Genomic DNA, 26,297 nt, shown 5'->3' with positions numbered 1-26,297 from the left:
TCACAGTCTGAAGTGCAGAGAATATATTAGAGCAGGACAGGACTGGAGGCAAGAACAGTAGGAGGTTGTTGAGTTAATTTGGGCAGGAAATGAATATTTTGGAGGAAAAAGGCATATAGAAAAGACAGTTCCTTAACCTTTAACACAGTAACACCTTTCTCCAATTTGGGGGTCAGTCTTTGTAACCATGTAAACAATCCAGCCACGGTCCACGGACAAGTCAAGTGTCAACTTTGTAACTATTGTTGACTATCATTTACCATGTAGCCATCGCCTAGTCATCCACTCTCAGGATCACTGTAAGGTCTGTGCTGGTGCCCAGGCGTTATTCTGTGTTAAACAGAATGACTAATGCTTCAGCAGAGTCTCAACATGTTTGAAATCTCACTCCAGAGCACAAAGGAAGGTTTAGCCCTTCCTAAGAGGCTGTCGCAAGCCATTGGAAGATCAGAGTTCTCTTCTTGGAGTTGATTCCCATGTGGCACTCAATAAGTTGACAAATTATGTAAAACAGACCAAGATAACTAGTGTCATTTGCTGTCATTTCTTACATGTGTATTTAGCAAATTATGCTCCTGAGGCTATTGGTTTACTCAGAAGACCATGGCCTGCAATTTGGGTAAACTGCTACCCTGAAATTTGGGTAAGTTGGTGGTGCTCAGGCTGTGACTTACCAGTTTAAGCAGCTGTACTTCTCATTGGGTTGGAAGGGGACCACGCCTGTGGTGGGGCCTCGTTTCGGTGACCACCACATTTTACCTGTTCATCATTAGTGACTTCTTATGTTGTTTCCAGGTCTTGGCTGTTGTGAATAATGCTGCAATACATGTGGGGGTGCAGATAATACTTGGGGATAGTGATCTTATTTCTTTCAGATACATACCCAAAAGTGGAATTGCTGGATCAATTGGTAGTTCTGTTTTTAATTTTTTGAGCAACCTCCATAAGACCTCCACTGTCTTCAATAGTGGATGTGCCAATTTACATTCCCAGTGAGTTAATGACTTAGGTATTCAGGGAGCTTATGTGACCTTGAATGTAACATGGATTCTTCACCTGGCTTTAACGCCTAGCCAGCTCCACCTACATAGTGTCTTATTTTGTCTAGATTCTAAAGCTGAGTTCTTGGTGTCACGGCCCCTTCTTCAAGCTTCAGAGTTAGCCATATAGCATCTTCAGATGTGTTTGCTTTTATCACATTGCCTTCTTCTCTGTGATCAAATAGCCCTGCTTCTCTCTTACCAGAACTCTTGGGGTTACATGTATGGCTCATCCAGATAACACAGAATAATTTCCCTATATCAAGATACTAAACTTAGTACCTGCAAAGTTCCTCTTGCCATATGAGATAAGGATCATAAGTTCCAGGGATTAGAACCTGGATATCTTTGGGAGTCCTCACACGGTCCTTATCCGTGTTTCTCTTAGCCAGTTTCCTTAATCTCACATTTTGATGAACCAACAAAATTTTCTAGTCTGAGAAGTTTTTAAAAAATTACTGAAATATGAACAATGTAAATAATGATTAGGAATTCAAATGATTTTTGGGGGTGAGGGGTCTCCTGGGTGACTCAGTTGATTGAGCATCCAGTTTCAGCCCAGGTCATTATCTCACAGTTTGTGAGTTTGAGCCACATGTACGACTCCCTGCTATCAGCATGGAGCTCACTTCAGATCCTCTGTCCCTCTCGCTCTGACCCTACCCTACGTGTTCTTCCTCAAACAAATAAACATTTAAAAAATGATTTTTTGCCATTAATATTTACACAAAACCATCCTGAGTTCATGTTTCATGTAATGCAGAGAACTCAGAAGTTTGGTTGTAAGTTACACATTAAAGTTTAAATCCTGTTTCACTACTTACTAGCCATGTAAACTTGCAAAAATTATTGAGCTAATCTGACATCATTTATCTTATCAAAAAAGGTTAAGAATACGTCATAGGATGGTTGCAAAAATTAATTACTCTGATAACATATATAAAAGACTTTTTAAAAGTCTTAGTCAAATGCTATCAGTATTTTTTATTGCAAAATTACAATTAAAGGCATTTTCCTATTCTGTTACTTTAGTTTCTTTATACATAGGGTTCCTGAGAAGTGGGATCCAAAGAAGACATGGCCGTAAAAATCTGACTCCCCGATAGATATGCCTATGATTTCAACTATTTAAGCATTGCCAGCAAGTATAAGTTTGAGAGAACTTCTCTCCTTGGTTGTTACCATTTATGATGTTTGTAGATACTGGGAGAGCAGATTTTTTGTTTTGTTTTTACCTGGTTTGTAAACTTAAGGTCTTAAAAAATATTTGAAAGGGTGGGTCTAAGTTGCTTTATATGAGTTTGTTCTCTAACATCAGGGTCTTCACAGCTGTTCTGTGGTTCTCTTCTTTTACTAATCTGTGTGCCTCCTAGATCCTTGTTAGCAAAAATGTAGCCACCAATGATATAGCAAGGCAGGCATAAAAAAGAAAGACATGGGCCCTATGCTCCCATATTGCCCACTGGCCCACTGCAGTGTAGGGATGGCTGTACTTGTGATGATCAAGGCAAGCATCGGGTGAATAAAGACTGCGCATTCTTTTAGAAGGGAGATGATGGGAGTTACAACAATAGCATTTGAACGGTTGCTCTGGATTACAAAAGCCTAGGAATAGTTCTTAAAATGTATGCATTTAGGAATTTGCTTCCTAATTTGATGCAGTGTCCCTACTAGATGTAAAATCGGTGAGAGCAGTCCAATCCCCTTCATTCCGCATCTCTCTGCTTACCTAGGATCACCTTATGTAATACCAAACTGCTAAGTTTATTTGACTACCAGTATTGGTTGAGAATGTTGGGGTTGGTTGTCCTTGTCCTTTGTGTTGGGAAATGGAGGTTCAGAGATGTATCACTATCCCTTTCAGAGGAGTTTATATGTATGCCATCTCTAGCACTTGCTGTGGGAGTGTGGGCAGTCGGGACTTGGGGCCTCATGATGATCTCACAATCGTGGCTGGTGTTGAGTACTGCTAAGTTATAGTTTTCGTTGTTGGTGGTAGAACTAGGAATATTTACGTGAGTAATGCTGTGGTAGTTCAATGGTTCATAAATACTTGGAACTGTTTTAGAGTGCAGCTTAGGCTTTTCGTTGAAAATGAAACGTATAAATTTGTACAAGTACACATCAGTCAACAACATAATGCAATTTATTGGTCCGTAATTGTAGTCTCTATTTACTCTTGGTGAGAAATCAATGAGAATGTAAAAATGTCATTATGTATATAGGCTGTTAGTTTAGCCTGCTCAAAACAGGAAAGAAAGAGCAATTTATTCACAGTGTATGTTTTAGGGTTGAAGGTACTCCTGATCAGATGAAAGAAAATCCCCCAAAGAATAAGTATGTGATAGTGATGTATGTGAATAAAGTAAAATGAACTGATAGAAATCTCCCAACTGCAAAATACACAGCCTCCTCTATTACAAGCCCCACTTGCTATTTGGTCAAAGCATGATAGCCTTCTCACAGGGGAAAACTTGATGCTTTCTGTTCCTCTGAGCAACTTGAATCTACTCATGAATTTCCATTCCTTCCAAAAGTCCACTGTCTGGAATTTATCCTTCCTAATAAACACACACACACACACACACACACACACACACACACACACACCTCTGTAGACATTATATGTTCAAACTCTTGAAAGTCAAACATAAAGAAAATCTTGAAGGCAATCAGAGAAAAAGAGACACATGATATGCAGAGGAAAAATAGAAGAATAATAGCTGAATCATAAATAAGAAAGGAGACAAACCAGGAGAAAATGCAGTGATAACTTCAAAAAATGTCAATTATTTCCAGAAAAAAACAGCTTTCAAAAATAGAAATGTCCAAGCCTACACAACTGACAAAATTCTGTAGGACACGCATCAAGTCATACACACAGATAGACACTCAAATGAGTGCAAGTACAACTGAGGAAATCCTGCGTAAGATGAGTGCATTGTATTCAAATCAGTAGTAGCCTGGTTGCGACGCTATATTATAGTTTCTAGAATGTTACCATCGTGGGAAACTGGGCAAGGTGTATACGAGATCTCTCTGTATCTATTATAACTACATGTGAACTGACAATTATGTCAATCAAAAGTTGAGGTAACAATAGGAAAATGACATCCCCTCCCAAAAACAACGAAAGCAAATGCATTTAAAAGATAAAGGAGAATAAAAGACAAACATATAAAAGTAGAATTATAACCAGCTGCCTTATGCTACAGGAAATACTAAAGTTCTACAGGCAGAAGGCATATGATTCCAGACATAAAATGGAATCCAAATACGGTATATGTGGCAAAGAAGCAGTTAGAAGAAGAAAATATTTTATAAGCAGGTATGACGAAGGGGCAATTTCATGGTATATATTAAAATAAATTATAAAGCCACAATAACAATAACATTTTCCCCAAGGATAATTAGAGAGATAAATAGAATTGGTATTCCAGAAACATTCTGTCTTTCTCATATTGTATGATCAGGATAACATGTCAAATGTTAAAACTGTATTATTCAGTAAGTGGCATTGGGCCATTGGTCTCCTTTTAGGGATAAAGTTTAATCCATCCTCCACACCAAAATAAATTGCAGGGCAGGGATATTGATATTTTAATATGAATAATGAAATTATACAATAGCTAGATAAAAGATTATTAAATGATTTTTTTTATTTTAGAGTATGGAATGTCTTTCAATGGAGCATATGAATAATTTTCTTATCATCTGAGTTGAGAATTAGTTTCTGAAGGAAACTCTCATTATTTAGGAAAATGTCTTGCTTCCTTAGCACACAAAGACCACATGCCCAGTTCTATCTAGATGCAGCAATGTGAATATTGCTGGCCAACTGAGTCCATGGGTCAGTGAGGTGTGTTATTTAAGACAAAGGCAGTTAAGGGCCTTTTTGCCTTTCCTAAGCTCTCTTCCTTTGTTTTGACCTCTGGTTTTTGAAAGGAAAGAAGAGAGTGGAAGCACAAGATGATGGAATACAGGGCTTCTGAACAACTGAACACACCCCCGTCTCTACCTCTACCATAGCACTGGACAGTGGCTGCAGAAACTGTTGCACTAAATCAATGAGATATGAGTAGGGTCTGTTACAGTTGATAACAAAGTTTGGACTTTGTTAATTTGACCAAAACAAAGTTAAGGACTTGGTTGGATCTAAGACAACAAAGGGGCTACTTAGTCTGTTCTTTGTTAATACTATTTGATGTTTGTAGAAAAAGATGCATAAATTAGAGGAAAGTGCTAGCTCTGTGTAGATGTGGTCCTATCAAATAGAGCCAAGAGAGTTTTAAGCATATGGACATCTTAACATTGATTTCTGTCACATGGTTTTTCCCAGACTTTCAAAGAGCCTACACCAAATTGCCAGGTGTGAATAATTAGTAGTAAATGAAAGAAAGAGGCTGGGTATTAGGTCTGGGTAAATGTAGTGCAGAGCAACAATGGCCCAGGCTCCTGGGCAGCTCAGTCAGTTGAGCATCTGACTCTTGATTTTGGCTCAAGTCATGGTTCCAGGATTGTGGGATCGAATCCTGTGTTGGACTCTGTGCTGGGTGTGGAACCTGCTTAAGATTTTCTCTCTCTTTCTGTATTTCTGCTCCTCTATGCAGCTTCCACATGCTCTCTCTCTTTCAAAACAACACAACAAAAAACACCCCAAAAACACAACAATGGCTTGACCAAGATGGTAAGATAATTAGTAAACTGAACTAATACAATCGAAACTGGAGTGTTGAAGTGACTAAGAAAATGAATTTAGAGATGTGTGCTTTTCTTTTGATTTTTAGTGACATCAGCTGACATTTGATTTAAACAAGGATAAGAATAATGAAAAACGATCTAAAAATAGATTTAATTATTTTACATTTTCATATAGACTCTATCAACAAAACTAAAAGATAAATGGTAAGTTGCCTCTCCTTGGCAGAATACTTAATTCTCATGAGTGATTATTTACAATAATAAAAACTTGAACGTTGCAACTGAACAAATGGACAGGGAATATAAAGAGTTAATTCATAAAAGGGAAATGACAAATGGATAGTAAATACTTAAAAAATGTTTAGTCTCACTAGGAATCAAAAATGAGAAGATAATGAGAAACCATTGCCACCTATTTGACAAAGATTCAAATGAGGTCAATTTGCAGTGTTGGTCAGAGTAGGCAATTGCTCATGATGCTGGAGGTGTGTGAATTAGTATTGTGATTAAGGATGTCCACTTGGTAATGGACGTATCAGCCTCTGCCTTGACTGTTCACTTGACTCACCTAGTAAACTTTTTAAAAAATGCTTTTTTATTTATTTCTGAGAGAGAGAGAGAGAGATCGTGAGCAGGGGAGGGTCACAGAGGGAGGGAGACACAGAATCTGAAACAGGCTCCAGGCTCTGAGCTAGCTGTCAGCACAGAGCCCAACGCGGGGCTCGAACCCACAAACCATGAGATCATGACCTGAGCCGAAGTCGGCCGCTTAACTGACTGAGCCACCCAGGCGCCCCTCCCTAGTGAACTTTTAAAAGCCAGAGAAACTTGGGTTTCATCCTGGATTGATCAAATCCAAATCTTTAGCAGTAAACTCCCAGTGCCAATATTTTTTAAAAGCTCTCCCAAAATATTCATATATCAGTAACATTAACATATATATTGACTCATTGTGTCTGCTGTTGAAAGGGTATAACGAGGTTGTACACAAATGATTGTAAGAATTTCAGTAATGTTTATAACAGTGCACATGAGGAATGATATAAGGACCTAGTAAAGAAATACTGTAAAATGCAATATATAAATTAAAATTGGGAGAATATCATGTGGAAAAATGCTCATGACCCACAGAGAACAAAAGTTGTGTTTGGAACATAATTCCAAATGTGTCAACCGTTAAACTAACCTTTTATATATAAATAGGAACACTATTGAATGGCATCTCAAATATGTAACAGGACTTATCTCTGGGTAAACTGGAGGTAATTTTTATAGTACTGTATTATAAATATTACATAGTGAACATGAATGAAACTAAAATGTTACATTAGGATCTACTGTATGAGTGTGTTTACCTCAAGATAGAGAGAGAAGGAATGGAGAAGATCATCTCCATTTAGTTCTCATTAATGCAGCAGTCTGAGCTCCTTAACTCCTTAGAACTCTTACCAGCTCCTTTTTTTCTTCATCTCTCCAGTCAAAGCATTTATTTGACTTCTCACCTTTGGACTCTGTCCAGGTAAATAATAGTTTACCTTAAGAAACTAGAGCGATGTTGCTTATTAGCAGGCCATTCTGATTTGTCTCAGATGTTGACTGGTTAGGGATTTGGTGAAAGAATGATATTTGGTGTCCAAGATGAAATTTTTAATAAGCTTCGCGAAGAGAAACATGCTTCCATAAGCCAGATTATTTCCTAATAGATTTCTGTATGTAGTGGTTCAAACAGGCCTGAATTGAAGGAAGGTACTGAACTCAGTCATCATTTATAATGCTTATTTAATGGAGACATATCTTTAAAAATAACACACTTGTGGCTTACAGTTTATTTGGAAAATTATAATTGTTCTTAACGAACTTGAAGGTTTTTTTTGACCAATTGTTGAGTTTTCTTTTAAGACACTGAATCTCTGCAGGTAATAGTGCCTGATATGTTATCTTTATGACTTTGGTTATTTATGATTGTTAAAAAGCCAGCTCACTTCACTTTGACTCCATCTCTGTCTCCCTGCTTTCTTACGGAGATAAACAATAGTCCGTTTGGGCCTAATTACTTTCTGCTGGCCTATGGATAGAAGGCAAGATTTGTTCTGAACTTCTGAGTCACCTGCTATCATGTTCTTAGACATGTGAAGATTAATAAGGACCTGGAAAGAAACATCATTATTTAACCTTAATATAATCACCCACATAGTCTGAAGATTTCTGTTATGTGTGGTCAAGGTCAATGACATTGTAGTTCCAAAGCCATTTAATGAGGGATATAAGCATTTTCAACTCCATTCAGAATCCTTGGCAACAGGAAAGTGAGGAAGGGCTACATTGTTAGATGTCATAATAGTAGCCCTCTAGTTCCAGAAATTACCTTCTTGAGAAACTTTCTTCCCAGGGTTGTCATTTTTCATTATACGGTCTTGGTGATAAATGAGTTTTACTGGATGTTTTCTTCCCTAGAAATTTATCACAACAAGATGGACGAGACAGGAGTAGTTTTTCCAAATCAGAGTCTATATAAATGATGCCAAGGACTGTTTACTAATTTTGCTGTTTGCTTCTCTCAAAAATGACTGATGGATTGATGGGGGCAAATGTTGTTTGGAAAGCTATTGCATTAGTTTCACACATCTCAGGGAAATTTGTCAATTTAACAGGTGGTATATATACATTAGGTGATTGAAGATTGGCTTGATCAGGATATAGTATTAAATATATCATTGTTTCCATGGTGCTCCCAGATATATCCTTTAGTGATTACTGTAACAACAGTCTCTAGGCCGATCTTGAACTTACCCAGTTATATGGTCAGATAGTTATATTTAAAATGCTGTGAAATAGGGAGTATTCATTTTTAATTAATTTGGCTTTCCTATCCACATACAAAACAAAACACCAAAAAACCACAAAAAAAAAAAAACAGGTGAGACTCTAAAGAGATTAAGAGTATTCGTATCTGCTTCTCAGTCTGGGTGCTTGCAATTTAACTATAAAATCTCATGGTGAATGCCTTTAAATATAATGGATACAGATGTTACCATTTGAGATCTGGGGTTACAGAACTCCCTAATTGTAGATTACTGACACTATATGGAGACAGAATGAGCTGTCCAATTGTATGTGTATGGGTGGTGGTGGTGTAGAAACGCTTGTCTTTCCAGAGTAATTTATCTGAGGAAAAACAATTAAAGACAAATAAAATAGATCCAACTAATGCATTAATTATATTGGAGGAAAATAAAGTTAGAGAAAGACTGATTTGATGGAGAAAAAAAACCCTGTGGAATCCTGAGGCGTGACAACTAAATTACATAGGATCAGCCTGAGAGCAAATAGCATCAACTAGAAAGAAAGGTGGGGGGAGAATGGCTCAGAAAGCTCTGATGACATCAGGCTTAAATCAAGTGTTGAGTTCAGTTTCCTCAGGTGGTTAATCTTTGTGGGAGTGAATCATTGGGAGTGAATTGGACAAAGAAGATTTCAGGTGGAAATCTTCAGGTGGTAAGGGTATTATCGTTGTGTGAGGAGACATAATATTAAACATTAAGGCCTGCAGATTCATTTATTTTTTAATGGAATGTGTTTATTTTATGAAACTTGAAAGATGATGGTGTTATATAAGATAAAAATCACTAGCTTAAAATAGTTACAATCAATACTTTGGTATACATTCTTCCAGGTGTAAACTACAAATAAATGAATAAATATATAATACATATAATGTGAAAAACATATATGTATATGTGTGCACATATGGGTGTGTGAAAAATACATAAATAATGTAACATTAGATTTTAAAATTTTAATTTGACATAAGCCATTGTAAAAAAGGCAAGCACCAGAGAAAGAAATAAAATAAACAGCCTATTAAACCAATAAGATGAGACATATGCTATAAAAAGAATCCCTAAAATTTAAGTAAGAAAAAAAACATGAACACTAGAAAGATGGGCACACATTATAAGCAATTTATAGGACAAGGAATACAAATGGTAAATATATGTGGAGATACTGAACACCTTTAGTGCTGGAGAAGGTAGAATTAAAAATAAGATCGCTATTTAAGATATGTCAGGTGACCATATATTCCAGTTTGCTTAGGGCAATCCAGGTTTGTGTCTGTTGTTCTAGAGTCCACTCCTGTAACCTATTGGGATTTTCTTTCAAATATGTCCTGGTTTGGATGATAACTTAGGGCATCATTCTAGGCATAGGTAACATCCTCAAATGCCTACACTTAACAGGAGGTATAAGACAATCGGGAGAATTGGTTATTGTGGAAAAATTAAGTGTATCCTGCCAACAGGAATTCACTTTCTATGTAAAAAAAATTCATGTGGGTTAAAGTGCATAATGTAGAAGAGATTTAGACACTTAGCTGCTATTTTCATGCTTGAGAAACACCAAGTCTTTGCTGTTGATGGAAGTGAACATTATAGCCTACATGGAGAGTGATTTGTCATCCTCTTTTAGAAGTGATAGAAATTCTCACAAATTAGAATCCAGTAATTCCACTTTTCCATTAGAATAAAACATTTTGTGTAAGTACACAAGACATATGAATGTTACTTATGTACTCACAAAAATAACAGTAATTTGAAAGTTACAAAGATATTCTTCATCATAGAACAGTTAAAGTATGGCTCCTCCATATTCTGGAAGAGAGCACATGAGGTTAAAAGATGAGGTAGGTCTGTTTGCATGAACATGGGATAATCTTCAAAAACCAAATTGAGTGGAAAAAGTAATGTAAAAATAATATGTAAAGTGTAGAAATATAATTTAGAAATAGAAAAATAATACACTATATTCCTACAACTATAGAAGTACATGAATAAAGCATTTAAAATAAGGGTTATATAAACAGTATGCCAGTGGTTGGGCTCTCATCTGGATAGGGAACTTGGTTAATAAATAATGTTGCCTTTTTAAATAAAATACAATGGTGAGGTCACTCTTTAAACTAAAAAAAAAAAAATTAGGAGGAAAAGAGAACATTGTCTAAAATGAAAAAGCTGGGGCACATCTCTCTATTGACATAAATTATTTGTTGACTCATATTTGGAAGGATTTCCCCCATACTTCCTTGAAATAGTTAACAGGAATTGCTGGATGGATGAAGTTGTGTCCATGTCTGCAGATAGAGGTAGGATAGAGAAAGTGAGGTGTGAACTTTGTTTCAAATTCTGTGATGTGTGACGTCCCTAGATTGACCATGGTTTGTGTTTCAGGAATCAGAAGGGTGTGTGTGTGTGTGTGTGTGTGTGTGTGCGCGCGCGTATAAGTACACACACACATCTCTGTCTCCACTGGAAAAAGGAAAAAAGATCTGAACAGAGATGGAAAAGACCAAAACACAAAAACATAAAATACACAGTTAGAGAAAGAAAATATTGTGAAGGAAATAATTTAGAGTTGTAACACAAATCTTTTTCCTAAACAGTGTGCAGAGTGCAGTAAACTGACCCAATGCAAAGCTAAATTTATCACCTTTATTCAGGAAAAGCCACAGAGACACCACTGACATAATGCTGCTATTCTTCACTGGGAAAGGAGAATAGATTTTTGTTGTTCATTGTAGCTGCTGCAGTAATGTAGCTCCTATTTAAATGAGTGCAGAAATGGAGAATAGATTGTTTATATTTTAATTTAATGTTAGATTATAATACAAAGTTAAATATTAAAGGTGGATTTTATGTACCTGGTACTTTTAATTGCAGTGCATTTTCAAATTTTCTGACTTCAAAGTCATGTTTGAAATTTGTGCTACAATATTAATAGAACCATTCAGTTTTCTTCAGAAGTTGTCATCCAAGCTATGTAAAAATCTTGATTTCTTCGTTGGGAAATCTTGAACTAATCTAGTTGTTTTTTTAGTAATTGATGAAAATGTTCATAATCTCACATAAAAGTATATCCTCAATCCTTCTTCCTTAGGACAATCCCTCAAGGCAATCCATCTGTTAGTAGAACATATTTTTTAAAAAATTATTTATTTGTAGCCTTACATTTTAAATGGACCCCAAAGGACTTGTTGACATGGCCTATTGTGTGTCATTTCTATTCTTCCTCTGTGCCAGTTCATTCTTGCTGAATTCTCTCTTTTTTAAAAATTTTTATTTATTTCTGAGAGAGAGAGAGAGAGAGAGAGAGAGTGTGAGCAGGGGAGAGTCAGAGAGAGAGGGAGACACAGAATCTAAAACAGGCTTCAGGCTCTGAGCTAGCTGTCAGCACAGAGCCCGACGCAGAGCTTGAACCCACGAACTGTGAGATCATGACCTGAGCCGAGGTCGGCCGCTTAACCAACTGAGCCACCCAGGTGCCCCTCTCTCTCTCTTTAGGTAGAAACTTCCGATGAGAAATTGCTATGTGGACATGGTAGGATTTAGAAATTGTCTAACATTCAGTTGGTCAGTTTGTCAGATCTTTCTCTCTCTTCTGTGTCCTATACTTTCAAATCCATTTGACATAAGGCTTTTTCTTGCTGTGAGAACTTGATGCTTTCTTGGAATCAACATTTCACATCCATTGTGGATACCCACGTGACTGGATACAGGAACAGGAACTTTCTCGTGAACTAGAAAGGGTCAGTTCTGAGTAACTGTACCTTATTTTTCATAATGACAACTTTTAGATGGTAAGATTTACCCCCAGTACACATGCCAGAAAGAAAACACTTTCAGGGAGATCATTGTTGCTGCTGCTTCCACTAAATTTGTAGTAGAATAAATTTGCAATGAGGTCAATGGCACTCAACCACTGTGACGCCCTTTTATAGACACAGGTGACATTTTTAAGTCTTTTTACATAGAAATTAATAGAAATATGAGTTATGATCCCATTAACCAGTAATGAATATTTTCTACTCCTCTGTTATAAGAAAATGTTTAAAATTTGAAATCATGTATGATTTATAATCCTTATTAGAAAAACTGATCAGAACAGAAGATGAGGCTCCATTTTCTGACACTGAGGTTATCGGAGCTCCTCTCGGCCTTCTTCTAGAGAGAACAAGGGGAGGAAAAGACAGTCTAAACCATGAAAGCTTTATCCACAAGAGCCTGGCAGAAAAGGTTTTAACTGGTAAGGGCTGAAATTATTATTTTTTAAAAACGTTTTTAAATATTTTTATTTATTTATGAGAGAGAGAGATAGCACGAGCAGGTTAGGGTCAGAGAGAGAAGGAGACACAGAATCTGAAGCAGTCTCCAGGCTCTGAGCTAGCTGTCAGCACAAAGCCCAATGCGGGGCTCGAACCCACAAACCATGAGATCATGACCTGAGCCGGAGCTGGCCGCTTAACCGACTGAGCCACCCAGGCACCCCAGGGGCTGAAATTATTAAGCCAACTGGAATTCTGTTTATGTTTCTCAGGAGGAGAAAGATTGGGTCACTTACAGATAATAAAAACACTACCTTGTTCCGTTTTTGTGCCCTTCTTAGTATCTTTTATCCTGTTAACATATCACAGAACATAAAAACCGTATGGTCACAGAGAAGCGTGGTTTCCCCACAAGACGTGGGAATGGGTTCAGTGGGTTTCCTGGCTGAGTGTGTACAGTGTTGGATTCAAACACACTGTTTTTGTCTCCAAAGTTATGGAGCACCAGGACATTTTAAGATTATGGGGTACTCAGTGTTAAACTGCATATACTACGGCCATGCTTCCATTTGCCCATCTGCCAGTCTATTGAGACACTTGTCATCCACTGATATACTTTCTAGTTGTCTTGAGGGAACTCAGTTATATTGTTATCGATACACTTCTGCTCTCCTTCCTCCTTTCCTTCCTTTCTGTCAAGCAGCAAGTATTGTCACGGCACCTCTTCCACTAAAGTAGACTATAAATATGCCCGAATTTTTCAAAGGGCAAAATGCGGATTTACATGTTCAATGCAGTGGAAAGTTTTCTGAGAACATTTTATCAAGAGAGAAGCACAAAAATATGAGAATGTTCAATTCACTAAGAACATTCAAAGTTAGAAAAACTGTAGGTTATATAAACGAAAATTTTTTGAAATTGGTCAGACATAAGACATTTGAAAAAAAGTTGTGAGATCTGCTGAAATTTCACATTCTATACAACTAAATGAGATCTTTAAGTTATTTTGAAGCAACGTAATTCAAATTAAGCCTACGGTACATTTCTTATTAGTGCTATTTTATTTGCAGATTTCAGTGAGTGGGTCTTTGTATTACAAAAATTAATCTCACAGCAATATGAGAGAAATGAACATGTCACGTACAGGCCCAAGAATAATGAAGGTATTTTAAGCAACCAGAAGGCCCTTTGGAACAAATGGAATGTGAGCTTCTGTTCCTGGGTTTTGTCAAAAGCTTTAAGCTGAATACGGCAATAACCAGTTTCTCTCGCCTTGGCTTAAAATTGATCCGGACAACTTTTTAGTGAAGGACAACAACGTTAGTTTTTATTTTTCCAAGTTTCCTTTGTCTGCTTAGCAATAGTATTCCCGTAATGTTGGTTTAAGCTTATAGGGACCACTGAGCCTTGGGAAATCAAGTTAAAAGAATTTGTGAAACTTCCCCCAGTACTAAAGTCAATGGTGAATTATGTCTTAGAGGTATTAGAGTGCATTTCAGGGCATATTACTAATTTGATGTGTATTTGGGTATATGCCAGGAATGGTGTGACTGGTGTTGAGCATTTGTTCATTTCAGACACATCTATAAGGAGTTAGTTCTAGTTTTAGCAGTTACAGCGTGAGCTGGATTTTTATGTAAAGTAGAGCAGCAACTCCTTTTCTTTTATTCATCATTGCACTGAAAGCAGTGTCCTAGCCATACTTGGAGGTTTTAAAATACACCGATCTGATTCTCAGCCTGTGTTACTGACCCCTTAAGTCAGAGTTTGATGAGTAGGAGCCAAAGAGTGATACTTTCCCCAAACTTCCAAAGCCTTTTATTGACTTAATCTAAACTTCAGATTTGTTGCATTGACTCTTGCTATAATTAGGATAGTCTGGTTAAAAGACACAAATCCTTACCAGGAAATTTTCTTATCACCATTTTCTTCACTTGTATCATCACACAGTCCAAAATAGTAGTAAAATGGACCTGGCTGGAGACTGCAGTGTAAAATAGTCTGGATGTTTATTTTCTTAACTTTTTAAAGTCGTAGCACTGCTTTTCGCCTCTCATATTTCATTTATGAATGTCACAAGATGATGTGAAATGTCTGAGTCCAGTGTTGGTGATGAAGACAGTTTTATTCATGGAACTAATTTGAACTGGGAATATTTTGTTAAAAGATGAAATATTTAATTTCCCCACAAAAATGTAAAGTTCATCACATGGGGTGAAAAACTATTATGTGACGGGGCATTTGGATGGCTCAGTCGGTTAAGTGTCCAATTTCGGCTCAGGTCATGATCTCACCATTCATGAGTTCGGTCCCACTGTCAGTGCAGAGCCTGGTTGATACTCTCTCTCGGCCCCTTCCCCACTTTCATTCTCTCTCTTTCTCTTGAAATAAATAAACCTAAACAAAACCCACTATTATATGATGCAACATGCATATTCACTAGGGTAAATGGGAACACAAACTTTCTCTTAAACTGGAGTAAGAATCTCTTTGCAGATTCATACATTTCTCTTGGCATAGAAAAATCTAAACCATTTATAGGGGAGAGGAGAATATTCTCATCTTCCATGATTTTTTAACAATACCTGGTAATGGTGTTATTAGGTGTCCCTGTCCTTTTAGCTCATGTGGATAATTGAAAGCATCAATTTTTATCAGTCCATTTATGCATACAAATACAATTATATACATGCCAATACTTATCTTGTGCCTAAGCCTGGCTACATAATTAGCAGGGCCAATGCAAAATGAAAATCAAGAATTACTCGTTGAAAAATTATTAAGCATTTCGTGAGGGCTATAGCAGAGCCTTAAACCAAGCACAGGGACCATCTCTACAGGGTCTTGTGAGAATGTACAGATCACAGGTCCATGAAGCAGCTCTAATTGTGCCCCCTACTGTACACTGACCTTTGAGGGTCTACAAGAAAGCAGAAGGGTATCCACCCTATAGCTTATATGCCAGTGAAGCAAACATGGCAGCACTAGAGAGCAGCACATGGTAACGCATCTCCTACGGATCAGCTTAATTGCCCTAGGTCAAATGACAGTACAAATGTGGAGGCTGGAGGAAGGACCATGGGAGTCCTCACTTGCCTGGGAAATGTCATTGGTGATATGCAGGACAGTGATGTGTGTGATCTTGGGCGAGAAACATAGCATCACTGACGTTGATCATATGTAAGGTGAGAACAAGGACCTGCTGCAGACATGTCATGACAATTAGGTGGGGCAGTTTATTTAAGTTACTCACAAATGGTGAGGCTGGCCCTTTATTTAATAACTAGGAAGATAGTTTTAACCCAGATAAATTTTAGAATGCCAGCCTCAGGCTTTCTCTTGTTCTTTATCACTTCTAATTTATGTTTCCTTTGAAACTAGCATTGCCACAAACAACTGCATCGAAGCTAAGAAATTAATGTATTTGAAATCACTGTGGTTGATTATTATCTCATTGGAGTTAATGCATAACAATTCCTTTTCCTGAATGTGTTGTTTTTAGAATATTTGTATATTTAAATGTTTTGGTTGTGTTAGTTCAGATAGTTTAGTAGAAACTTGAAAAATTTTGTAAATTAATGGTATATATTTCCTTCATCGTGGTTCTTGACTTTTTCATGGGATTGAGTGATGCCTGAGAATCTGGTTACAGTTAAGGAAATCTGTACCAACCCAATTTTGCATAAAATTTGAAATGGTCTACGAGTGCCCTCAAGCACATTAAACTAAAATTTAAGTAAAGAATTGCAGTGTTGGGGCACCTGGGTGGCTCAGTCAGTTAAGCTTCTGACTTCAGCTCAGGTCATGATATCACAGTTCATGAGTTCATAAGCCTGCATCAGACTCTGTGCTGAAAGCTCAGAGCCTGGAGCCTGCTTCAGATTCTGTGTCTCTCTCTTGCTGTCCCCACCACCCACCCCCATTCTTTCTCTCTTTCTCGTTCCCTCAAAAATAAATAAACATTGAAAAAGTTTTATTAAAAAAATAAAAGAATTGCAGTGTTACCTACATTAATTAATATTTCATCACCAAGATAGCAGAAAGGTTACTTTATCTACATTAATTGTCCAAGTCGGATGATATAGATTTCTGTTTTGTGGGATGTTGGCCACTCAGGCTGGTACCTGGTACCTTCCTTAAAGAAAAAAAGGAAAGGAAAAGAAGGAAAGGAAAGGAAGGGAAGGGAAGGAAAGGGAGGGGAGGAAGGAAGAAAGAAAGGAAAGGAAAGGAAAGGAAAGGAAAGGAAAGGAAAGGAAAGGAAAGGAAAGGGGAAAGGAAAGGAAGAAAGAAGGAAAGAAAGAAAGAAAGAAAGAAAGAAAGAAAGAAAGAAAGAAAGAAAGAAAGAAAGAACAAACAGGGAGGAAGGAAGGAAGGAAGGAAGGAAGGAAGGAAGGAAGGAAGGAAGGAAGGAAGGAAGGAAGGAAAAGAAAAGGATAAAATACTTTAAGAATCCATGAGGGTAATCTAGAAAACTGTGCTGTTTGGTTTTTGAATTCCTGAAAGTGATAGAGGAGTAAGAAATTGAAGAAATGACAATACTTCATTTCATAGAGTAGAGTCGACAGGGAGTGACATCCTGAATGAACTTTTCTAAAAGAGAAAAAAAGGTATCCTTGTAAAACATTGGGGCCACCTAGAAAAAGTCATAGTCACACCATCCTTCATATTCTCAAAATATTCCTCACTTGCTATACAGTTTGATGGATGACACAGAATTATGAGAAAGGTCTAAAAATTAGCTGTTGTAATTTTGATAGAAGATGCACAAATCCGTTATTATGATAAAGCAAGTACTCAGGAATTGACCAGATGCAGGTAGGAGTGCTAAATTTTCAGGGCTCACTTAGAGAAACTATAAATCTAAATGAATTTCTAACTTGAAACCATCAAAAGTTTAAAAGTATTTGTCTTTCACTAATTCTCAGAATAAAAAAGGATGATCAGATGACTCGAAAACATCAGGGTTTGCCTGGTAGCCTTTCAGAGTCTTCTATTATCCTACAGCATTTGCGGTGTTAGGTGTTTATTAAATATGATTCCTCACACATTTTGTTCTCCTTGACCTTCCTAGGCTGGGTACCTTCCAGGCTAACTAATGTTTCTTCCATGTGTAGTGCATTTTAAATCATCTTGCTTATATCCTGCCTTTCTGACCAAAGTCTGAGCTAGAGGACTACAGTGGTCAGATCTTGATTGATTTCATTCCAATAAGTGAACACCACCAAAGTTAGATTCCTAGCAGAGACCATTAGGTGTGGATTCCACCTTAGACATTGTCTTGTCCTAGCCACTGACTTTAATTTCTCATTTAGAGAAAATTCAGCCCAATGTGACTAAATGACCTCCTCCATCCTATTGCAGCTTTCAAAATTCCATCGTTATTAAATTCAAGTATTTAATACACACTTCTTAAATGACATGGCTGAAGCTGTCCTATAATGAATATGATAGGCAAAGGTAGTTAAAAGCTGAATACAAAATACTCTATTTAATAAATAATTCAACATTGGGGAAATCTGCTTTTATTTGTTTTGCACCAGGGAAGAATCTTTGCATATTTGAGCAGCAAAAATTACTGAAATAATAGTAGTACTTGGGCAAAAAGTAAAGGAGGCAAGATGAAAGTTAATTGGCAGGAAGGGTTCAAATTATAATAAAAGTTGAATAGTAGCCGACTAATTTAGTTTGTTGAATGAGGGGAGGGGAGAAAAAGTTTGAAGCATACCTATATTAAGTAAGTACATACTGTTTTAAAGACTACTTTTTAAAAGGGAAATTTTAGCTTTAGAGCGGTGTTTAGAGGAAGGTCCACATTTCCCATCCGTAGACTTTCTGACGCTACACATGCATAGCCTCCCGCATTATCAGTATCACTACTAGAATGGTACTTTTATTTATTTATTTATTTTAAACCCAGGTTGAACCAACAATGACACATCATAATCATGCAATCTGTAAGTTTACTTTAGGGTTAACGCTTGGATTTGTACATTCTTTGGGTTTGAAACAAATGTGTGATGACTTATATCCATTATTACAGTATTCTCTAGAGTAATTTTACTTCCCTAAAGGTCCTCTATGCCTGCCAACTGGTTTCTTTGCCACCCTGCTCCCTGGCAACGACTGATCTTTTTATTATATCTGTAGTTTTGCCTTTTCAAGGATGTCATATAGTTGGAATTGCTTGGTATGTACCCTTTTCACATTGGCTTCTTTGATTTAGTAATATGCATTTATGGTTCCTCCATGTGATTTAATGGCTTGACAGCTCTTTTTTTTTTTTTTTTTTTTTTTTTTTTGAGAGAGAGCGAGCACAAGCAAGTGTAAATGAATGGGGAAGAGGGGAAGAGGGAAAGAGGATCTTAAACGGGCTCCATGCTCAGTGTGTAGTCCAACACAGGGCCCAATCCCATGATACTGGCATCATGGCCTGAGCTGGAATCAAGATTTGGATGCCATCCAGGTACCCTGACAGTTCATTTCTTTTTACCACTCAATAATATTCCAATGTCTAGGTGGACCATGACTTATGTATCATTCATATACTGAAGGACACCTTGGTTACTTTCAACTTTTGGCAATTATGAATAAAACTGTTTTAAACATTCATGTGTAGATTTTCTGTGGATATAAGATTTCAGCTCCTTTGGGTAAATACCAACGAGCGTAATTGCTGGATCATATAGTAAATGTGTCGAGTTGTATGAGAAACCACCAAATAGTGGTTGGACCATTTGACATTCCCACCAGCAGTGGATGAGAGTTCCTGTTTGTTGTTCCACATCCGCATCAGCATTTGGTAGTGTTGCTGTCCCAGATTTTGGCATTCTGATACATTTATAGAAATGTCTCATTGTTTTAACTTGCATTTCCCACATGTAATGTGGAACACCTTTTTATATGCCTATTTACAATCTATATATTTTCTTTGATAAGGTCTTTTACCCAGTTTTAAATTAGGTTATTGGCTTCTTCATATTTTTTAAATGTTTATTTATTTATTTTTGAGTAAGAGACAGCACGACCAGAGGAGGGGCACAAGGAGAGGGGACAGAGGATCCGAAGCGGCCTTTGCACTGACAGCAGAGAACCCAGTTTGGGGCTTGAACCCATGAGCCGTGAGATCATGACCTGAGCTGAAGTTAGACACTCAACCAACTGAGACACCAAGTGCCCCTTGGCTTCTTCATTTTTAAGAATTCTTGAGGAGTGCTTGGGTGGCTCATTCAGTTAAGTGTCCAACTTTGGTAAGGTCATGATCTCATGGCTCAGGGGTTTGAGCCCTGCTTAGGACTTTGTGCTGACAGCTCAGAGCCTGGAGGCTGCTTCAGGTTCTGTATCTCCCTCTCTTTTTACCCCTCCCCCACTTGAACTCTCTCTCTCTCTCTTTGTCCCTCTCTCTGTCTCAAAAGTAAAACATTAAAAATTTTAACAAAAAAAGGGATTGTTGAGTTATCCCCTGCTTTTATGTATAATTATGTAACACCATGTAAATTTTAACGTATAAAATGTATTGATTTGATATACCTGTATATTGCAAATTAAGTGCTACCATAGTGTTAGCTGATATTTTCATCACATAGTTAGCACTTTTTTTGTGTGTGGTGAGATCAGTTAAGATTATACTCTTACCAACTTGTTTACAAGACAGTATTACTAACAGTAATCACCATGCTGTACTTGAAATCAGCAAAACTTGTCTTATAACTGGTTTATACTCTTTGACCAGCATTTCTCCATCCCTTTCCACCCTCTTCGCCTTTGGTAAACACCACTCTACTCTGTTTTTGTGAGAAACATTTTTAGATTGCACATGTAAGTGATACCATGTGCAAGTGATACCAAGTGATACTACTTGTGTTTCTCTGTATGGTCTATTTCACTTAGTATAATGCCCTCAAGATCCATCTGTCTTGTTGGAAATGGAAAGATGTTGTTCTTTGTCATGACTAAATAATATTCCATTGTGTGTGTGTGTGTGTGTGTGTGTGTGTGTGTGTGTTTATACATCTCACCTCTACTTTATCCATTGGTCTGTTAATGGACGATTAACGTTATTTCCTTGTCTTGGCTATTGTGAATAATGCTGCTATGAACATGAAAATGCAGATACCTTTTCAAGATTCTATTTTCATTTCCTTTGGATATATACCCAGAAGTGGGATTGCTAGATCATATGGTAGTTCTACTTTTAGTTTTTTGAGGATCCACCATACTGTTTTCTTTGGTGATTGTACCAATTGACATTCCCAGCGATAGTGAACAAAGTTCCCTTTTCTCCATATCCTTGCCAATACTTGTATCTTGCCTTTTTTTTTTTTTTGATAATAGGCATTCTAACAAGTGTGAGGTTATACCTCATTGTGTTTTTGATTTACATTTCCCTGATGATTAGAAATGTTGGGCCCTCTCAGCGGTTTACATATGCAAATGTTTAGTTATGTCCTCTGCCAATTTTTTAAATTGGATTGTATTTTTGGTATTGAGTTGTATGAGTTCTTTATATAGTTTGAATATTAATCCCTTCACAGATAGGGTTTGCAAATATTGTCCTCCATACCATACATTGTCTTTTCATTTTGATATAATTTTTCCCCAGTTGCTATGCAGATGCTTTTTCAAATGTAGAGGTTTTTCTTTCCTCATTGACTATTCTGAGCTCCTTTGTCACCCATTAATTGACTATAAGTGAGGGTTTATTTCTGGGCTCTCTCTCCCGTTCAGTTTCATTCATCTATGTGTTTGTTTTTATGACAGCACCATGTTATTCTGATTACTGTAGCTTTGCTACATAGTATGAAATCAGGAAGTGTCAATCCTCCAGGCTTGCTTGTATCTCTTAAGATTATGTTGCATATTTAGGTTCTTTTGTGGTTTCATACAAATTTTAGGAATTCTTCCTCTCTCTCTCTCTCCTTCTTTCCTTCCTTCCTTCCTTCTTTCCTTCCTTCCTTCCTTCCTTCCTTCCTTCCTTCCTTCCTTCCTTCCTTCCTTCCTTCCTTCCTTCCTTCCTTCCTTCCTTCAAAATGCCATTAGAATTTTGATAGGAATTTCATTGCATCTGTAGATTGCATTGCCCGGTTTGGAAATTCTTAAAATATTAATTGTTCCAGTCCATGAACAGGGAATAGCTTTCTATTTGTGTTTTCTGTATTACCTTTCATCAAGGTCTTATATTTTTCAGGGTAATAATCTCTAACCTACTTGGTTCAATTTATTCATAACTATTTTATTGTTCTTTGATAGTATCACAAGGGGGTTGATTCCTTTATTTCTGTTTCAGATATTTCATTATTAGTGTATTCAGTGTAACTGATCTCTGCATGTGGATTTCCTATCCTTCAATTTACTGAATAGTTTTTTTTTTTTTTTTTTTGGTTTACAATTTAGGGTTTTCTATATATAAGATAATAGCACTTGCAAAGAAAGACATATGTACTTACTTCTTTTGGATTTGGATGTCTTTTATTTATTTTTCTTACCTCATTGCTCTGGCTAGGACTTCCATTCTACGAAAGTGGAAGTGGACACCCTTCTCTTGTCCCTGATCCTAGAGGAAATGCTTTCAGTCATTCATTGTTGAATATGCTGGTAGCTGTGGGTTTGTTGTGTGGAAACTTCATAATGTTGAGGTATATTCCTTCTATTCCCAATTTTTGAGTTTTTTTTTAATCATGAAAGGGTGTTACCATGTTGTCATTTTGTAGGTGCTTTCCCTGCACCTACTCAGATGATCAGACCACTTGTAGTCTTCCACTCTACTAATGCAGTGTTATTATATTTATTGATTTGCATATATTGAACCATCCTGTTTTCCAGGGATAAATGACTTGATCATGGTGTGTGATTGTTTTAATGTGATCTTGAATTCAGTTTGCTGACATTTTGTTTAGAAGGTTTGCACCTATATGTATCAGGGATGTTGGTCTTTAGGTTTGCTTTCTTGTTATATCCTTATATTGCTTTGTTATCTGGGTATTGCTGGTATTGTAAAATGAATTCGGGAGAATTATCTCCTCTTCAATATTTTGGAAGAGTTTGAAAGAATTCGAGAAGGACTGGTGCTAATTCTTCTTTAACTGTTTCATAGAATTTCCAATGAAACCATATGATTCTGGGATTTTCTTTGTTGGGGAACTTTTGGGTATTGTTTCAATCTTCTTAGGTTTGGTTGGATTAGTTTTCTATTTCTTTATATTTACCTTTTAGTGAGTTGTATGTTTATAAGAATTGTTAGTTTCTTTTAGGTTTTACAATTTGTTGGTTTAGATTGGTTCGTAGCGGTTTCTGATAATCCTTTGTATTTCTCTTATAATGGTCATAGCGTCTCCTACGTTTTCAAAAAAATCTTAGTTTTATTCATCTCTTCCATTGTTTTTCTGTTCTAATTTATTCCTTCTCTGATCACTGTTATTTCCTTCCTCCTATGAAATATTGACTTGATTTGTTCTTCTTTTTCTATTTCTTTGAGGTGTAAAGAAACTTACTTTATTTTTTTAATGTTTTTTATTTATTTCTGAGAGAGAGAGAGAGAGAGAGAGCATGAGCAGGAGAGGGTCAGAGAGATAGGGAGACACAGAATCTGAAGCAGGTTCCAGGCTCTGAGCTAGCTGTCAGCACAGAGCCCAACATGGGGCTCGAACCCACAAACTGTGAGATCATGACCTGAGCTGAAATCGGATGCTTAACCGACTGAGCCACCCAGGCACCCCAAGTTACTTACTTTAAAGTGAAAGTTGTTAAAATTAAAGTTGTTTACTTGAAATATTTTTGTTAATATAGGTATTTTCCACTATAAACTTACATCCTAGAATGGCTTTTTCAGCATCTCCTACATTTTGGTATGTGTGTTTACACTTTAATTGTTTTTGGTGTGTTTTCTTTTTTCCTTTCCTATGTGATTCTTTGACCCTTTAGTTGTAAAGGATTGTCTTGTTTAAATTGCACATATTTATTTATTTTCCAGCATTCCTTTTGTTACTGATTTCTAGTTTCATACCATTGTGGTCAGAACAAAAATATTTGGTATGATTTCAGCCTTCTGAAACTTGCTAGGAGTTCTTTTGTAACCTACTATGATGAGGGAGATTTCATGTACAGTTGAGAATAATGTTTATTCTGTTGCTGTTGGATGGAATGTTCTGTAGATATTTGTTAGGTCCATTTGGTCTAAAATATGGTTCCAGTCCAATGTTTCTTTGTTCATTTTATCACTGAGTGATCTTTCCACTGTTGAATGTGAGGTATTAAAGTTTCCTAGTGGAGTGCCTGAGTGGCTCAGTCAGTTAAGCATCCAACTTCAGCTCAGGTCATGATCTCACGGTTCGTGGGTTGGACCTTGTGTTGGGCTCTGTGCTGACAGCTAGCTGAGAGCCTGGAGCCTGTTTCAGATTCTGTGTCTCTCTCTCTCTCTGACCCTCCCCTGTTCATGCTATCCCTCTCTCTCTCTCTCAGAAATAAATAAAACATAAAAAAATAAAAAAAATAAAGTTTCCTAGTGTTATTGTGTTATCTATCCTTTCAGATCTATTAGTATTTGCTCAATACGTATAGGTGCTCTTATATTGGGTGCTTATATAATTTTGATATATTTTGATTATAATTTTAATCATTATGCAATGATCTTGGTCTCTAATTATCTTTTTTATCTTAACATTTATTTTTCCATCCTTTTGACTTTGTTCCCCTCTGAATTAATAGTTCAAAGTTTTTGTCTTCAATATCATTGATTCTTTCTTCTTGATGAAGTCTGATGTTGATGTTTCATATTCCATTCATTGTGTTTTTCAGCTCCAGATTTTTGCTTGATTCTTTTTTATGATTTCTTTCTCTTTGTTAAACTTCACATTTTGTTAGTGTAGTGTTTTTCTGAGTTTTGAAATTGTCTTTCTGTGTCTTCTTGTAGCAGACTGCTTTTTTTGTTTTGGTATTCTTTATCTGGTGAATAATAGATCTCTATGTCTTCTGATTCAGTTAATTGAGGATATTATGATCCCTCATTCATGTCAAGTTACCTTAACTTTTCATGTTGCTTAAAGTTTTGTTTTTCTTTCTTGGCATTTGAAGTAGTAGTCACCTTCTCCAGGCTTTACTGTCTGCCTTTGGGAGAGAAACACCTTCTGTTAGCCTTAATAGATGTTCAGAGGCTATCTCAGAACTTATATGGGTACATGTGCTCCATACTTCTTGCTATGTCTTGAGGATAATTCTTAAGCTTGCATACCTTCTGTGGGTACTAAAATGCCCAGGGCCAAGTGTTGACAGCCTGTCTTTTGTTTTCTCAAACATGGTGCTAGAGCTTAAGTTTGTTGTCTGTCCCTGTCCCACAGATTCGGCTCACTTTCTTCATACTTGGTAGCCATCTGCCAAACCTACTTTCACTTCTCCCACTGGGAGCATGCACAGGGTGTTGGCATGAGTAGTGAGGCATGCAGAGTGCTGAAGGTGCACATAAATAATTTGGGGATTCTGTGGATGAGGTATTCCCACTGCCTCTTTTGCAAGCTTCTTGATGGGGTCTGCCATGCAGTTTGTAGGATCTCTGTTCCTCCAGTGTCTCCCAAGGGCCCTATCTGTTGCTCTACTTACCCCCTATCCGTGATTAATTACTTTGGAAGGAATCACAAGGAAATGAACTCTTTTGGCAGCATCCTTATAGAGCTGAGGAAGCTAGCTGTTCATTCATATGGTTTCCCTTTCCCCAAAGGAGAGGTTACAGGCCTGAGGAAGATCTCCCTTGGCTGAAAGCTATGCCACCTTGGGCAAAGGGCGATGCAGGTAACGTCAAACTCTTTCTTTTGCCTACTCCCGTGTGTCTAAACTCATACTTACAGTTTTTATTCTAGTAGTGTACTGGAGCCTCTCTGAAAACATGGATTTCCACAAAGGCTCTTTCATGTGTGGTTTGTTGTCTAAGTCAGGGTTTTCCAGGGGCTCCTGGGAGCACAGTACGGGGGGCTGACCCTGGTTTATGGTCCACACCAGGACTGAGGTCTGTTTTCCTGCTACCTGGCAGATGGATGTGTGACACTACTGTTAAATGTGTTCCTTTGCATGCTGTGTGGGTTTCACATTTCCTTTGAAGGCTGTTTTGTCCATCAATCACGCTGAATATTGTTGGGTGTGAGATGGAATGAGAGATGTATAATAGCACCATGATGGTGATGTCATTTTCACTTTGAAATATTCTTTAATTTCTCTTTAAGTTTATTCGCTGACTCCTGTGTGTATTTTTGAATCGTGCCGTATTTGGGGATTATCCAGTTACCTTTCTGTTACTGATTTCTAATTTAACTCCATTGTGGTCTGACAGCAGATACTGCTTACGATTTCAGTTTTTTAAATCTGTTCATTATTGTGTTTGTTACGTGTGTGTTTTATGGCCCAAATGTTATTTATCTTGGTGAATGTTTGATGGAGGCTAGTGAAAAATGTGTATTCTGATGTTTTTTGGATGAAGT

Source organism: Hyaena hyaena, unplaced genomic scaffold (assembly GCF_003009895.1).
Source record: "Hyaena hyaena isolate Hyena2069 unplaced genomic scaffold, ASM300989v1 scaffold_250, whole genome shotgun sequence".
Classification (NCBI taxonomy): Eukaryota; Metazoa; Chordata; class Mammalia; order Carnivora; family Hyaenidae; genus Hyaena; species Hyaena hyaena.
Note: the sequence above shows the minus strand (reverse complement) of the source record.